This window comes from Nipponia nippon, unplaced genomic scaffold, assembly GCF_047370975.1.
Source record: "Nipponia nippon isolate SJK-2023a ecotype South Korea unplaced genomic scaffold, ASM4737097v1 scaffold_5, whole genome shotgun sequence".
Classification (NCBI taxonomy): Eukaryota; Metazoa; Chordata; class Aves; order Pelecaniformes; family Threskiornithidae; genus Nipponia; species Nipponia nippon.
Genome location: NW_028262369.1, coordinates 12,058,054 through 12,073,859, shown reverse-complemented (window position 1 = coordinate 12,073,859; position 15,806 = coordinate 12,058,054). Strand labels below are relative to the sequence as shown.

Here is a 15,806-nt window from a genome sequence, read left to right as displayed (position 1 = left end):
ACTAGTTATCAACAACTTTTGCCAAAATGTTCATTTGAAGAGTTGCTGATATTATAAAGAACAGTGCAGCTCTGCAAAGTGATGTGGCAGTCCGCTGTTTTCTCGTGAGACTTTTCCACTGACTTCAATAAGATCTTGATTAAACTCTGGAGCAGGGTCCTGGTTCTCTCAAAGCCAGTGGCAAAATGCCCATTATCTGAAGTGGAAATGTGCTTTTAACTGTAAGGGAGCTGTTCTCATCTGCAAAACGAGGGATGCGTGTCTTTTTAATTGTGTTTCTGCACATGTGCACCTGATGTATATTTTATGTGTGTCCCCCTTTGCCTAGAGCTGGTCTGTTACACGCTCACTGACAACAAAACCTCAGATTTACATGGATGTATCACATACTCATTATCCAAATTTTTTTTGAATCAATGAGAAACTAGCTGTAAAAAGTTAAAGCAACATCAGGGCTTCACAAAATTAATTTCTTATTGTGTTTTAATAGGTATAGTTTGATTTTGATTGTTTATTAAAATATTGCACATCTAAAAATTACTGAACTGTATTAAAATTTCTGTGAAATACTCACAGGCAGTGTAAATATTTATGAGCTGTGGGGAAAAAAGGGATGTTAAAGGGGTGATGGGCTTAATTATGAACTAAACAGCTTAGTGAGTTGCAGCGAGTACATGGATGTGTATCAGTGTGCCTACTTTGGGCTCATCCTTGTTTCCTGTCTTCTTATCAGCCCAAACTCAGTTGCAGTCTTCTCAGAGTAGCCTTATGTCATAGGTGCTTTGATGGGGTTTGCTTCCCTGGTTGGGATGTGTGGCAAAGCCGTTTCACTTTGTCTCAGGCATTCTTGTATTTACTCTGCAGTCAGGATGCATTTAATGCCTGGGTAGTTAAGCTTGGATTTTGATAGTGCTGTTATATCATCCTGCAGGTCCCTAGGCACGTGTGCTCTAACTTCTCTCTCCTCCTTTCCCCCACCCCATACTATGCATATGGGCTGGCTTATGTTCACATGGGGGTTTTGCCCTTCGTTTTGTGTTTCTTCTGTACTCCACTTCCTTCCTGACTCCACTCAAAAACTCTTGGAAGAGACTGCTCAAAGAGTTTTATTAGGTGGGCAGTGGAGCCTGTTAGTTAAGCTCAGATGTGACCGCAGCAAGATTTTCTGGAAAAGCATAGTTCATACTGGTGTGCAAACATCATGCAGAAGCTGTGGAGATGGCCACCAAGAGGACAGTTTTCCCAGGCAGAGAGCACTCTAAAGACCTGCTAGTTACGATCACTGCAAGATCAGCAACTCTGGTCCTAGCTTGGTGCTCGCCAAAGCCTTACATATATATGCACAGTCCTGCAAAACAGCTTCTTGTGTGACAGCTCTGAAGGAGCTTCTTGCAGCATAGAACAACTTCTGATACAGAAGACAGCGCTGTGTAGGCTGTGCACCCGAAAGATCTAGGAATTGCTCTGCAGTCTGTTCAAGGACGAACAGCCTTGAGACGAAACATCGGTGGAGCTAGACCAACAGCCAGGTAAGAAGCATTTACCCTCTCTTTCATTATACTGGGGAAAAGTGAAATGGCAATATTAACTGTGAGGGATTTTTGCATTAGAAACATAAATTTATTTTTTATAGATGATGTTCTTTGCAACAGTTTGTCTTTAACGTCAGTTGAGGGCAGAAGCCGTCTTGTTTCTTTTCTCTTCATTGCACCTGTGATCCAAGAGGAAGTCCCAGCAAAAAAAGAAGTTAAATAAAATCCTTGATTATGGCATTTGTACCTAATAAAAAGAACTCAGAGATGAAATTGCAGACTTTGCAGAAGTGCATATTTCAGAAAGTGCATCTATCTTTGTAAGGTCCCTCCAGAATGCTGGTAGGAAGTTACACTTCATAACATTCAAGTGTTGTCTTAGGTGGCCTGTGCTATAGATTCTAATGGCTGAATAAGGGGAAGAAGTTCCTTGCTGATCTTATGCCTCCAGGTTCCAACGTGATCTCATGGTTCAGGTCTGTTCTGAAGGCTGTTAGGAGTTTGCATAAACTTTGCCCCTTCTTTTGGTCTGTGATGCTTGAGAGTTTTGCATATGGGAGAAATCAGCAAGGCAGGGTGTGTTGTGCTGATGCCCTCTCTGCTGCTTTTGTTTTGTTCAGTCAGCAGGCAGTGAATGATTTCTATCTATGCAAAGACAGAATTACACCCAGAACTTGGCAGCACTTTATTTCCTCTCCCACTCTTGGATATCCACCAGATTAACATCCTCTAAGGCTTCCTAGTTGTGAAATGGTGTACAAAGTCAAAATTGGTGACAAGGGGCTAGTCCGATTGTCCTAATCTCTTCTAACCTGGCAGTGTAGCTAGTAAGAATTTTTATCGGTTCAGCATGTAATGCTGGAATACAAGTACACCCACTTGGATTTACCATGATGTTGAATAGCGATGGGGGAAAAAAAAAGGAAGAGATTGTTCATTTCCCTTCTGTGGATAAAAATAAAAGATATTTTTTCATCATTTTGTTGACAGGATGTTCTTTCTCTACTGGACAGGGGCAACCACCGAGAGGGGGGCAGTGAGAAAGTTCAGAGGTGACCTGCTGTGGGAATGGAAGTTGGACCCAAAGCTGATGATTGTCAAGGAGGAGAAGGAAATATAACTGAAGCATAACCAGTGGGTGAGAGAGCAGGACTGAGAGCAGCAGGCGTGTCAGTCTTGGTTCCAGGATGTCACCAGTGGCTGCCTGCTCTGTTGTGAGTCATAAGCCACGTCTGTCAGGCCCTGGTCAGAAGCTCGGTGGCCTGCTGACCACATAAAGAAGTGGAATGGTTAAACGTTCACCATATCTGTATGTAAATGCTATGTAAAATTTATATGTAAAAGCTACGTAAAACATGTTCATCAAGGAGTAAAGAGAGTAGGTAAATATTTAGCATGCACTTCCAGACTCCACTTTTGTCATTTTAGCTAATATCATAATTTTTACAAGCATTTATTCTTTATTACTAATGTACAGGCAGCTGTAATGCCTGCAACAGCTTTCAGAATACTTCTGTGTGTTTTATTACTTGGATTAATAATAAATTGGTTTGTTTGAACAGTATACTGGTGTGAAACTGCTTTGGAAACAAGAGTCAGGAAATTGTGTTTAATGCTTTTAAAAAATATTGAGCTCTTATAAAGGCACAAAAAAAGCAACAACAAATGAACTAAGCAGTAGACAAAACTGCTGTATTTATTGCAGCAAAACACAGTGTTGCATTTACTCTTGTGTGTTGCCTGCATGACAAAGGTATGAGAATACAGGGCATTTTTTATTTTCTGTGCATGTTGGGGCCGAGATGTAAAGACGAAAATTGGCACTAGTACTGAGCATGCAAGCCAACCAAGAGTTTTCTTCAAGCAAAAGTTCTTACCCTTTTCCCAGCATCCTCCCAAACATTGTGGAGGGCACATGCTACTGTGATACTGTAGATAAAATAGGAGGCAAGTTTTTGTATATACCATCATCTTGCTGTTAGCATTTCAGAAAAATGTTCTACTACCTTGTTACAAGTGTGTTTTAAGTAACCCGTGTTCTGCAATTCAGGCAGTTTTGTAAGCCATGATTGGTGGCAAAGTGGGGTCCTGTAGGGACTTACTGGGCAGAAACATACGCTATTTGAAAGACATTGGTGTCCAAATTAAGACTTCCTGGCATCGAGACACAATAACATTCTTAAAATATATTTAGGGGTGCCACAGAGGGGAAATAAGTAATCATGTGTCTGTGTACCCTGAAGACAAAACATCAGGATTAGTCTTAAATTGTACAAAATGGATGTAAACTAGACGTGGTAATAATTTCTAGTGGTAAGGATGCTTAAATAGATTGTAGAATCTATAATTGTTAAGAACAGGTTAGGCAAATCTCTTTCTTTGAACATAATCTTGTTTGTCCTCTGTTTGGATGGGAGAAGTCTCTTAGCTCTATTTTTGTAATTCTTGGATCCTCAGTAGTGGGAAACCAGTGTATTCTTTCTCTATACTTTTTTCTTTTCTTTTTTTGTCTGTTTGAAGGATTATTGTTATTTCACACATCTTTTATTTTCTCAGCTAGATGAATCTAATTCTCCCCATCTTCCTTTGCAGACCAGGTTCCTCAGACCAATGACCATTTTTGTTGTTCTCCTCAACTTTCTCCAGTTGGTCCACCTCTTCCTTGTTTCTTTATATTTTTCACAGCAACAGGATATTGTTGACTCCTACTTAGCATGTGATCACTGGAATCATTGGATCCTTTCCTGCAGAAATGCTACCTTGGCAGTGAATCTTCACCATGTATTTATGCCGTTGGTTATTCCTGCCCAAATATACTTAGCTGTTGTGTCTTTATTGAAAGTGTATCTATTTTCTCAGACCATTTCTTCAATTCGTAATCATTTTACATCCTTGTTTACAGCTAGGTATTGTCTTCAAATTCAGAAAACACACTCTTTATCCAGGTCAATAATGACTTGGGTACTTTTTTCAGTACAGGCATAATCTAACATGAGAAAAGTGGTTTTCCATGGCTAACAGATGGATTTTAGTTGTTGTCCTGTTGATCTCGTATTAAAATAGTTTTGAAACTTCTGGTGATTAGTGAATTTCAAGGACATTATTATTGCTATAAGCTTTATTCACTTCTACATAATACCATGTTTTATTAAAGCACTGGCTGCAGGCCAGCTGGAAAGCCTCATATATGTGGAAGAAACCTAAGACGGCCCCATTCAGGAGCAAGATATTTTAGAAACAGGATGCCACAGCTATGACATATTCATTACACATCCTGTATTTTCCTTGCATTTGTAACTTAACTCTTTTGTTAAAAAACAAACACAGATCTAGCTCCTGCCTGTGCTTCATATATGCCTACAGTGTGCAGAACAGTGCAAGAAAAATTCCCTTCCCATGATACTGCATTAGTATTTCTGTATCTCCAGGAGTCCATGTTGTGCTAAAACCACGTGGATGTTAAGGGAGTATATGTACTCTGCCTGCTGTAGGTGTCTTAAGTCAGCTGGTGCTCAAAACGCCTCAGTTAAGAGCCTCAGGGTATGGTTTCACCGTTGATTTAAGCCAAATTCTGAGCTGGTATCAGAGGAGGAAGTAACACGGTGAGTGCCAAACCTTGGCTGCATGTTCCTATTGCTCTCGTGGCCGCGGTTAGCCAGGTCAGCTCTCTGAAAAGTGATCGTCCCCTGGAGGGTTAGTTTTCAGTCAGATCAGGTCCTTCCTCCCACTCTCTACCTGCCTGCAGAAATATTTGGCCAGCTGAAGGGAGGAGAGGGCAGGGCAGGGCGTCCCCTTTTGGCAGCAGCAGGGGCCGAAATCAAATTAAGTGATTTGATGCAAAACTGCACCTTAATTTCCCTTCCTAGTCATTGGACAAAGTCAGAGGATGGAAATAGATGGCGTGAAGACCTCTATAATGAGCTGTTGTTCCTTGCCCAGAATGCTCAAAATGTAGAGCTAAGCCACTCAGAAGATGAGAGATGAAAAGAAAGAATAAGAGATGAGAGAGAAATTGCACAGCGAGGCATGGCAGAGTGGGGGTGGAGGGCTTTATTGAGTCAGTAACATGGCTTCCTTGGGTTATATCAGGATTTTTTGTGACCAAAGAGTTGGACAGGTTTCTTCCCCCTCCTTTTTGGGAGCAGCAACAGAGACAGGAGGATGGCAGCATCATCCCAATGCACTTTGTGCAGGGTGCACCACGGGGCGGGCTGCATCCCCTGAAGGTTTGCAAAGGCGCGAATGTCCCACCTGCGCTGGAACTCCAGGAGATGGTCAGCGGACTGTGGTAACCTGAGGGCAGAGGAGATGTGTATATACAAGTTACATGTACGTGGAACAGATTTGGTACTGAAGAGACTCGTGCAAAACCTCTCTGTGTGGGAGATTTTTTTCTGATCATTGGTCATATTCGATGATTATCCTGTCCTTTGAATTATACTTGTAAGCAACCAAGAAGAAATTGAGAAATTCGAGAAATTCATCTCTTAAATCAACCAAGGCATGCTAAACAAAGCTTTCCCTCTTTGCATCACACCAAGGTATCTTCCAGGTAAACCACCTGGCAATCCAGCTTTTCTTTGTGCCTTTTATGCCTTGTTTATGGCCTTGATTCAGCGTGGTATTTAAAAGAGCATGTTTAACTGTGAGTTGTTCCATTGACTTGCTATGGATGTCAAAGGAACTATTCATGTGTTTAAATGGAAGCACATTCAGTCCTGCCGAATTGGAGCTTGCCAATGAGGAGTACTACTTAAACTAGAAACAGTTATGGATTTTGGAGACAACAGTCATCTGGCAGCAGAGATGGAAATGAAACCAGGTAGAATTGCCCAGCCGTTTGGAAAATAAACGATCCAATTCTCCATTCAAGGATTAGCTGTGAATTTAACACTGACTTTATTTTCCAGTATGTCCATCTCATTTACCCAAGAATTATTGTCTTTAATTACTATTGTGGTGCCTGCAGGCAGCAGTCTTTAAATTAGTTAGGCAAAGTTCTGCTCTCAGCAGTCATCAGGAGATTGTATCTGCTTTAGTCTCAATCCCTTTACAGCAGCCTGACAGGGTGCAGACTTTGTACTAGGGATGTACTTTTTGTGATGTCAGTTTTTGGCCTGGTAGATAGGTTATTCTCTTAAACATAACTAAAAGCACATACATTTAGTATTTATGGATATTTTTATCTTGAGAAACAAATACTGCCAGTTTATAGCTTTTTAGAGATTGTGATTCACCCTCAGTGTTTGTTAGACAGTTTATATTCTTCATCACAAATACCATCGGCGCCATTCCTCATGGTAGTTATTTTTAATTCTGCATAAAGTAGTGGTTTACATATGGGCACTAAGTCACCCATTCTGAAAAACGAGTTAAGGCAGAGAAGTAATTTACATAAATCCTTTTTAGAGCTAGAAAAAAAAAGCCTGAGACAAATAGTATTCGTGCATGCTCATGAAAAAACCTTGAGTCTAAACTTATTTCTCTCTCTATAAAATAGAAAAATTAAGACTACTGCTGAATTTAACAGGCCTTGTGAAATCTTTCTACCACTGCAGTATATATGACCGTGCCTTTGTGTGCTTCTTTACACAACAATTAGTTGGCAGTGGTTCTACAAATGCGTTACTCAATGCTAAGGCTTTCCAGAATTAAACACAAAGGTTAAATAAAAGAACATCCACTCTTCTCAGCAAGTCTTTGTCTTCTGCATCAGAGCAGCTGGAAGCTTGTTGGGAGCAGTAATTTGTCTTCGTGCATGGATGAACAAGGGTTTATTTCAACTAAAGCTCTTTAAAATGATGCTTCCTTTTTTTTTTCCCCCCCAGAAGGGTTGTAGGTAACCTGTCAGCAGTTACTCCTACTCTAATAAGTCTTCATTAGGTGACTGATTCTGCAACCTTGCACGGCTTTGAAAGCCTATGTGTCTTCAAGTGGGAGTATTACCGGTACCGGTACTGGAGGATCAACTGTATGATTAAGTTGCTTAGTTATGCCTTTAGAAGAGGATGTTGAAAGAGCTTAAAGGAACTAGATATTCACGTTGATTGATATATAGTGGGAAGTGAACATTTAACTCCTATAAGGTTCTCTTGAAAATCCCCATCTTATGTTCTGAATGGTTAGACCTGTGCATTGCCATTACGAGATGACATCTGCTTAGTAACACCGCGTTTGGAAAGACAGAAAGAAACCGACCTTCAAACAAAAAATAATCTATAATACTATGAGGTTTAGTGGTGTGTTTTTTCCGTATAGAAACCAAGGATTCAGCTCAGCAACCAGATGAAATTTCTCTGTCATTCCAGTGCACTTAATGGAAATACCAAGTGTAAGTTATTTGACTGTTAGGCTGCTAAGTCTGTTTTAATGAAAAAAAATCTGATAAACCCAAAGAATGATTTAGTTCTTGTTTTACAAGTTCCTTACTAAAGACTTTGACCTGAAGTACATTGCATCTTGTGAGGTAACAGCTGGTCTATCATTGTCTTCGGGAAAAAGTAACAGTTGCTAAGATTTTAAGAAACAAAGATGGTCTTTGAATCAACTGGAACAGCTGTAAGAGACTGACACACCATGCACTGTCAGCTGCTAAATTCAGATATTCAGACTGCCCGAAACAGGATACTTTAACCCTTTGGCATCATCACATTCCTTTTTTCTCTGTTTTTCTTTTTAAAAAAAGCCAGAAAAATAAACTGGGTTTTCAGTTTGCCTTTTGCTTTCAGAAATTTAAAGAAAGCCCACAAAACTATCACTTTCTTTGTAGGGATTTTATTTTTTTATATTTATTAAACTTCTGATTTATAAGCAATATAAAGACATGCTTGTTGACAGATGAAATTTGCATTGAAAAGTATAACACACTCCTCTGTGTGGTGCATTAAATAGAAAATATAATAGCGCGTATCCAGAAAACAGCATCAGGTGCTATTTTAAGGCATTCAGTATCTTCCCAGTTTTGTATTTGGAGAGTGTATTTCATTTAACGAAGCAGAATGAAGGTGAATTTATTGTAGCTAGAAGGGAAAGGTGAGTGATAGCAATGGTCTCTTTAACAGACAGAGGCATGTGATCCAAAAGCTGGTGGCTGAAGTTGGGCGCATTCAGACTGGAAAAGTTTAGTTTTTTTCTTTTTAGAGTAATCAGGGAACTGATCTATAACTTAAATTAGCTCAGGATGTGGCAGATTTTCCATTGCATGAAGCCTTCAGATCCAGCTTGGCTCTCCACTGTTACTAGTTCTTGCACTGAAGTGCTCCAGAATATTGTGGGGTTTTTTTAAAAGATGGCAAAATGTGATGACATGAAAATTTATTTCACTTAATGAAGAGTCAGCAACTATCTCTCGTGAACAAAGCGGTTGTATGACTTCGGTACGCCTCCAAGCCAAGCTTTTACAACTTGCAGCCTGACTGATTTTTGGATGCCTGAAATAGGCACTTATTGGGTCTCTTGCTAAACTATTGTTTTAGTTCAGTTACAAGGGATGGGATATTATTCAGGAGCCTCTGAGATTTTGTAATCTGTGTTAGATAGTATCAGGAAAGCCGTAGTTGCTGTAGCATCTATTTACCAGTGAACTCTCATGGCTGATTTTACCACTGACGGAGAAGGGGGTACCACCCAGCAAATGGTACCCCCGAGCCCTCTGCTTTGCTTTGTGCAGAGTGCTCCTGATCAGACGATGAGATGGGTGTCTCAGCACTGAACACTGTTTTCTGGCCCAAAGAGCCATGCTGGCTCAAGCTTGCTCCTAAGTGATTTGCTTCAGTATTTCCAAGCAGTGCATAGTGATGGCTTCTTATTTTATGGATCACATATAAGCTACTTTCTTGTGCCCTGTACTCCTAGGTCCTGATCCTGCGCCATCTGAATAGCTAAAAGATTGGATCTATTATTGTCACTGTTTGCAGAATCAAATTTAGTTTATTCTTCTGTTTGTGAATATGACTGCGTGAAAAAAGTAGATTTATATCGTGACCCCACAAGATTTAGAAGTTCTTTGCTCACATGAATTAGTGTCCTAGAGTAAAGGCTGACATAAATTGAATGATTTTCCAGATGTTGTAGTTGAGGTAAGCAGAATAAACTGCACAGTCGAGAGCTTTAATTCTCATTAATAGGAAAGCACTTTATTGTCCTGATAATCTATTATATATTTACAGTTACTACAGGGTCCACGTAAAGGGTAGACCTCCTGACATCCCTCTCTCCATTTTCAGTGAAAGACCAAGTTTGCTGTCATTAAGCCAAATTCCAGCTCAGGTTTCCACATCTTTGTATTTTTCATATGTCTGATAGTCTGCGAGATCTATTTGTCATGAAAAGTCAGGGAGAAACAAGAGAAACAAAACAACAGATTTACATATTTTCTGAATTTAATTTTGTCTTTTTTTATTCTTTGTTGAAAAGATTTGTAACAAGACTTTGCTGCTGCCTTTGAAACGCTTGCTCTTCTTTTCCCTAACAGAGGCACATCACTGTCTTATGAAGTGAATGGGAATTACTTTTCAATATCCAGAAACAGACTTTGGCCTTTTGACATCCTAATAATTCCCAGAACAGCCAGCTGAACCTTCACCACGATAGAGTGGATTTGCTATGTTAAAATATTGTCGCAGTGCCCTGATTTCAAGTCCTGACAGTTTCATCACTGCAGTTGACCCGTGTTCCTTGTACAGCTGCTTTCTGCAATGTGGTTACAACATCCACACAGATTTTCCTGTGCTTTTAGAAACTTGGTTTAAAATAGCGATAAGTGGTGTTTCATCCAAGTTTACTTGCTGTTCTTTAATGGTGTGTCGTGTGTCGTGTTTCCTCTCCTGTTTATTAAATCCTGTGCTTTGACTAGAACTTATTCCCAAGAATATGAAATTATTGTTCTATTATTAGAACACAGGGTTTGATTCCTTGACAGGTTGACAAGAGCTTCGCAGCACTTTGCAGGAACAGCCCTTCCTAATCAAAACTGTCCTCAGCAATGTCAGTTGGTTTATCCTGGTACTAAAATATGGCTGAAATAAAGCTGCTCAATTGCTTGGGCAATGTGTTGTGGCATCTGGGACTTAATGCTCTCCTTTTCACACTCACCCCACCCTCTGATAATGATAGGCATCTTCAGAGCAGGAGCTAGCAACACACGCCTTTTAATGTCTGATCCCTTACTTACACATCCTAATGGAGTTCTTCATAGATTTCAACATCTATCAAGTTTTCTTGGCCGTGGTGTACCATATTAGTATAGGCTCATGGTCATCTGACTCCTGGCATGTTTTGGTAATAAGTAAATTGCATTTAGACTAGAAAGACAATAAACCTACTAATTTGGTGCCCCTTGGGGTCTTTCTTACGTTGCAGGGGTTTTTTTCACTGGCTTCTGAGTGTTCATTTCCTGGGGTCTTTGGCTTGGGGACCTCCTTCCTCCTCTGGTTTAGGATTTTAGCCAAATTCAGCACTTGAGATCTGATCTTCACTTTTAATATGCTCAGTGTAGGCGCTTTGTAGTTACCTGGGCTATATGTCATTACGTCAGAAAATTTAGATTTCTTTTGCAGCAACTTCCTATTAAAACAATTGCCTGACGAATACGGTTATTGTGAATGTGAACGTTGTGCATTTAGAATAGTTCCATTTTCAAAGGATGCTTTCATGAAAACCAAGGTTAAATTGTGTGGGGAACAATGGAGATTCTGCAAACAGCTCTAATAGGTAGTTCCTTTCTTCCTTCCAATACCTCATGTTAGAAATCATATTAGCGCACAAGAGACACAGGCAGGAAAAGAAAATGCAGACTTATATTGTTCTTCGACTCCAGAACCATGTTCTTAAATCTCACGGGTGAAATGATGAACAATTCATGCGAAGGTTACATAGAGCTTATTTCTGCTAAACTTCTCCACATTTCTTGTTTATCCGCTTTATTTGTTTTGTTGCTTTGTTCTAGTGCCGTAGTGACACCCTCTGGCAATGGCAGGATAGTTGCATTGCCGTTAGGGAACTCTTTAGCAATCGGTGAGCAATCTCACTGGAAAGGCATTGGCGTGCCCTGTGCTTCCTTCTCTCTCAGAGCTAGTTTGGCTCAAGGCTCAAAATCACACATGTGAAGTTAATTAATGTTGTACATGAACGTGATGGCTAATTGCTACAAATTAAAGTACCATGTAATAAATAGTGTTGGGCAACTTTTTTTTTGGTGAACAGCTTGAATAGTCTCCCTTTGTACTTAAATTAATTTGTTTACATCAACTCTAAAGCACACTTTTCTCTTCTGGAGTGAAGCCTCTGAGCAAAGCCTTACAGATGCTCTCGCACCAGAACAGAGATGACTCACTGATCCGTTCTACCTGTGAAGTAAAACAGGTTTTTAAAGATGGAAAAGCTACTGTAAGTTGCCTGCCTACTGTTAATTTTGTATTTTGTGTTGGTAACGCTTTTATTTGTGCTGTTTTACACTATGGGTCACAAAATGTAAACTTCTTGCAGCTGAATATTTTTCCAGGCAGTGTAATGAGAAAAACCAGTAAGCTGTTGAGGCAGTTGGAACAGCAAAGTGGGGTGGCTGAGGCTTGGAGAAAAGCATTAAGATGCCAAGTCCCATTAAAATCAAGGTGTTGGAGAATACGTACCGTTTTTTGTGGGATGTAGATCTATGTCTCATTTTGATAAGCAGCTTCGTGCATGTCTACAGGGCAAGCTGGTAGTACAGAACTACCTAAATGATCGAGTCAGGGCAAAGCAACTGCCTGGCTGTGGCAGCATGAGGATCTGTGCTGGGTACCTGACCTGGCTTCTCAGCAGCCTGAATTGGCCCAGATATAGAGGTTTGTGCTGCCAGACTCCTTCTAGCACTCAAGCAAAGTTCAAGGCTCCATGCATAAATGGGGAATGGTGGTTGTGAGATAAAAACCTTAATGGGACCTGTTGCTCCATCCCGAAAGGACCTGCTTGGAACAAACCCTCCCTGGTCCCAGAGCAGGGACCAAGCTGTCCTGGACTGATGCTGGGAACTCTCAGTTAGGGCACAGAGACTTCTCAGCCTCATGATGAAATATGAAGGTCTGGCTCAGCTTCTGAAAGCAGCCATCGTTTTATCTGCCACCTGGGGTCACTGTGTTCAAGGTTATTAAAAAGGAGAAGTATAAAGTAACAAAGAAAATAAAACCGGTAAAAAACATACTTCCAAACCCTAACCCCTGGAGGCTAAAATTGAAATTGCCACGAGTATACAAATTACTTGAAATTTTTACTGTGTGTGAAAAAATGAAGCCCTATATTTCAGTGTGTAAACAGAAGTCTGCTTTTAACAGGTCAGAGATTTGTATAAAGCAAGAGATGCACTACCAGAACAAAAGCGTTATCTCTTGTAGACCTTTTCTTATTGCATTTTGTCTTAGCTCTTCTACCTGTTGGTTCATGCAGTGTATTACAACTGACTTTAAAGATCTTTGTAGCTGTGTAATTTTGTGGTTGAGAAATCTTCAGTGGTCTTGACGCTGATCTGGTTTTACACTGGAATTACTGCACATATCTCAGTGGCTTTTCATATTATTTACACATGTGAGACTATAGGTAAGTCTAATATATATTTTGAATCTGCACCCATCTTACAGAATTTCTTAAGTGTGCTATTATTTACACCTTTGTTTCAGCTAACCCCACATGATATATTATGTACCTGCAGTAGTTCTCAAAAGCACTTTAGCTGAATTTTCAAGCTGTCTAGGCTTAAAGTTGTCAAAATATGTATTTATGTTAAAACTCCTCAGAATGCTGTGTGGATGTAAATCTTTCTGTGGAGGTGCTGCATTGTGAGAGAGAAAAGGCTGGCTGTGTGCTAGGAAAAGAGCAGCTCCAGATGATGCAAATGCTACTTCAGACCCCATTTATTGTCAGAGCGGCATCAGCAGCGTGTGTGCTGCTCGGAAGCTGGACGTCCCCTGTGCTCTTTGAGAGCTGTCTCTAACAGCAGCTGCAAAATTGCTGCCTAGTAGTGCAGCAATTCTCTGAAAGAGAAAGTCAAAGCTAAAGCAGTAAGGCACAGAAGCCCTTTTCCCACTCTCTTCTGTTCACAAATCCTTTTATAAAAGACCTGTAGGTACGCAGAGAACGTTTCTAGTGCTGTACCTGGCCACTGGGGGGCCTCCATTAGAGCTGAAGAAGATAACACACATCTGTGGCGTGCATCTTTTTTTCTCTCAGCTAAATATTGCTGAAACTTCTAGATAATGGGGCTACACAAGACATTGCATGGAATTCAGGCTGTTCTTTAGTATGAAAAATTGGTAAATCAGTATTTTGATCCTTTTTTGTCATTACTATTTAGAAATTATGTGTATAATTTACTTAATGCTTTTGTTGACATATCTGTGCATTCGATTAGATAAGAAGGACTTCAGTTACAGGTATAGTTGAAGGAGAATAGGAGGATGAAAACAGTATTGTACATAGCAGTGTTTCTACTATAGCTCTTTGCAGATGGAAATCATCCATTCTTTGCAATACCGAAGGGTTATATAGTCAGAATTGCCTTACTCCTGTGCCTTTTCAAATGAACTTTGCATCACTGGCATCACCTCTAAATAAAATTATTTAGCATCTTTCATAATTACATCATCTTTAAAGCATCTCTAAGGACCACATTTTAGTCCTATTATAATCAGTATTCTTAGGAGTAAGTCATTACTATCATCATCTTGAGGTCAGAATCAGAACATTATGTTTTCATCTCTTATAGTGAGATAGCTCTTCATACAGGGTATCATGCTGTGGTACACATAATTAGTACCGTATGAAGAATATAAATTAACATGTTAGTTTTGATGGGAATGTTGATGAGGTTGGAAAGGCATCATTAATATGCTCAATAGTGCAAAATAATACTTCTGATTTTAGCTTCCTTTGCTTTTCCTTTCAACTAGTTAAGCTAAAAATATGGCACAGCTGCTTTCCCTTTACACATGTGAGAATGTGTGGAATATGAAGTAAGAGAGAGAATTGCAACCCTTTGGGTGAGAAAACATGACGTTCAGTGCTGAGACACCAGTCTCATTGTCTCATCACGAGAGCAGGGCAAAAGGGAGGACTTGGTGGTACCACTTGTTGCTATAGGGACTGGAAGGATTGGTCCTCCTGACACAGCAGGGCAGCGTGACTGCAGTAGTATGCAGCAGGATGGGTTTTGTAACTGGTTGATTATGTTCAAGATAAATTGCTAACTCCACTTGGAGCTGCTACCTGCACTTTTTCCTTTTCTGTGGCCTAAGTTGTTTTAAGCACCGTTGAACCTGAGCAGTCCCTCGAAAGCACATCATCTAGTCCTCAGTTAACTGCTGCTAATGGATCAGATAGAAGATTAAGGCAGAAGTAGAAGATCCTTATGGATGTAAATCAATACTTCTTAATGACATCTAACTGTGTTAAGTCTCAGGAGAAAGGAGAATCCAGCTGTAGGATCTGATCTGTAGCTTGATAGAAAGTCTGTGCAGGAGACCAGTAGAAAGGATGAATGGCAGTGAAAAGCAAATGATGGAAAGCTTTGTGAAGTGTATTTATATTAATAATAGTTGGCTCTTAAAAGGTGCTCTTTGCCTGTTGTGCTTTGGGCTTTTTATTAAGGAGGGTAGGTAACCATTATCTATGTATGTTGAACACTTTTTGGATATCCTTTGCTATTGTGGTTGATGAATAAAATTGCAAAGTGAGTATCTGATTCTGAAAGTGGATCTATGCAAACAAGCTCTTATAATCTGGAGGAGCTCAGTGGACATCAATGGGAGCTACTACAAGCAGGAGGATTAATCGATATTAAATTGACGGCCAAAGTAAAGGAGTTGTGGACTGGGAGCAAAACAACAGAAAATATTGGTAGGAGAGAATTAAATTGTGCTCTTAGATAGCTCTTTTGTAAAACTAACTCAATCAGAAAGCCACTAATTAGTTTTTACAAATTCTGGAAGTGGTTTAAACTTGGCTGCCTTTCATAGTTACTGGAAGTCTCACATAAAATAGACTATATTTCTAATGTGATTGAATTAATGTTTTCTTGTTACTGGAGTCTGCTTTTTCCTTTCCTTATTTTTGTTTATTTAATATGCAGGAGTATAATATTGCATCAGCACAACATTGCATAGATTGCAAGTATATGACTTTAAAATTAGTATATTTTCCTGAGTGTCATTTTTGCAAGTTTCTTTTTTTTCTTTTCGTTTTCTTAGTGTTTTTTAGTTCTTTGCTCCCTGATTCAGCCTCTTGGTAGTAGGGTGACCCAGCTTT

General features: G+C 39.8%; 1 protein-coding gene and 1 long non-coding RNA gene across 7 annotated transcripts in view; both read left to right on the top strand.

The window, feature by feature from the left end:
- Positions 1 to 15,806, top strand: part of PRKAR1B (protein kinase cAMP-dependent type I regulatory subunit beta) — a 103,201-nt gene that overhangs the window by 23,438 nt on the left and 63,957 nt on the right. The gene's annotated exons all lie outside the window — the stretch shown is intronic.
- LOC148052034 (uncharacterized) lies at positions 1,536 to 3,096 on the top strand. The gene is made up of 2 exons (XR_015698688.1): positions 1,536 to 2,008; positions 2,546 to 3,096. It is a non-coding gene; the product is annotated as an uncharacterized LOC148052034 (long non-coding RNA).